Here is a 2017-nt window from a genome sequence, read left to right as displayed (position 1 = left end):
TGTTTTGTACCAACCCCTCTGCAGGAGTGATTAACAAATGACTCTGATGCAAAGCAAACAAACAAACAAAAAACCTACCCCCAAAGTGACTTCTGCCCCATAGACGTGTCTGAAAGGGAAACACAGGCGGGGAGCGAAGGCGGCCTCACATCAGGGCGTGCTGAGGGTTTGTCCTGGCCTCTCCCCTGGGCCGGTCATGGTGACTAGGTCTCTGGTCACAGAGTTGGGTACTGGGTGTCGTTAACAGACCAGCTGAGAGACGGCAAGAAGGTCAGTGAATGTGTCTGGCCGCTTGGTTTGTTTAAAAAAAGAGGAAAGACAAGATAATTTCTAAGCGAACTTTAGGAGGTACGATTTTTTGCTCATTCATGCAAAAAATATTTATGGAGCATCTTCCATGTCATGTGACCCGGCTGGACTCTGGGAATACGTGGAGAGAGAGAAGCCAGATGTGGAGCTTATCCTGCAGGGACGTCACCCTCGCACGGGGAGGAGGGCAGGAATGTCCGTTACTTCACCACCACGCGGCGACGGCCAGTCCAAACTCTGACACTTGGGAAACCATGCAAAGGGCTGAAGAAATCAGTGTGTCAGCTGAGAGCCTCACAGCATTTGGAAAACGCCCCCTAAAAACTGCTGTGCGCAAACCTCAGGCAACGCTGGAGCGCCCACCTGGACACTTCGTACGCCGGGCGATCAGGTGTGCTCCCGCTGCAGAGATTCAGGGAGGCCAGTCAGAAAACCGGTCCGCACCGCTGCTGGGTTCCCCTGGTTTTATAATAGTTGTCACACATCATCCCGTTTATGTTAAGAGAAACAGGAAACTCACGTCTGCGTCCGCAGTGGGCGGTTCTGCACCTGACCGTGTCGGGGCTTCTGGGCGGCAAGTGCGCAGTCCCTGTCGAGTTCTGTAAAAAGCGTTTCCCGTTCTGCTGATGGGGAGACAGACAGGCTTGACGATTGGGTCAGCTGTTCAGTGTGTTTCCTGACATTCGAGTGTAGATTGTCCTGGAGTGAAGACGGCGTGCGATTCACCCGGCAAACGCCATGCAGCTCTGAGCAAGGGCCACGTGCCGAGTGGCTCACGGTCCACGCAGCCGGGACGTGGTTCTTGGGCAGCAGCCCAAAGGATTCTTTCCTCTGTGCCCTTGGATTGAACACACAGGTTGCGTAACAAAGTTGCCATTCATTTCCTCCCCCGGGGCTGGAATTGCTCTCCCGCAATCTCTCAGCCTCCTCTCTCGCCAGCCGGTCCCACTCACCCACGCACGTGGCTGCCACGCAGGACACACTCAGCACGTAACTGTTAGCTAACTGACACCAAGATTTATTTTCTCCCCTACCATTAACCCTAGACGTCATATGGCAATTTATGTCTCAGATTCCTCAATATGCTCTACCTATTGTTACTCATTTGTTCATTCTAGAAATATCTGCTGAGTTGCTATCACATGCCAGGCTCTGCACCTCGGGAGAGGGCCTGGACGTGAACGAGGCAGCCGAGTGGGACCACTGACTGTGGCCAGGCAGGTCAGCAGAGTGACTGGTGAGTCCGCTTCGGGGTGGACCGAGCAGCGAGGAGGCCACGGGGCAGGGGCCCCTGGCCTTGTCTTAAGAGGTCTGGGAAGGCTCCCAGAGGAGGAGACCCCTAGGTCAACCGGGAACTGGCCAAGAAAGGAAGCTTGGAGGAGTTGGGGGTGGGGGACATGGCAGGGTGGGGGAGCAAGATTTGAGGCAATGAGCCCCGCGTGTAGAAAGGCCCGTGGGTGGGACCGTGGATTCACAGACTCTGAGCAGGGCGGTCTGGCTAAATGTGAGTCCCTGTGTGTGCTTATGCATGTGTGCACACATGTGTGTGTGCACGCTTGTACTGTGGGAAGATGTGGTAATGCATGAGGCTGGAGGGGAGAGCCAGCTGGCCCCGGCCAGCTGTGGGGACCTGCTGAGATGCGTCCTCTGCTCTGAGGACATGATTGGTCCCTGAGCGTTTCTAAGCGGAGGAGTGAGGTGGACGGAT

Source organism: Pteropus alecto, unplaced genomic scaffold, assembly GCF_000325575.1.
Source record: "Pteropus alecto unplaced genomic scaffold, ASM32557v1 scaffold195, whole genome shotgun sequence".
NCBI classification, from domain to species: domain Eukaryota; kingdom Metazoa; phylum Chordata; class Mammalia; order Chiroptera; family Pteropodidae; genus Pteropus; species Pteropus alecto.
Note: the sequence above shows the minus strand (reverse complement) of the source record.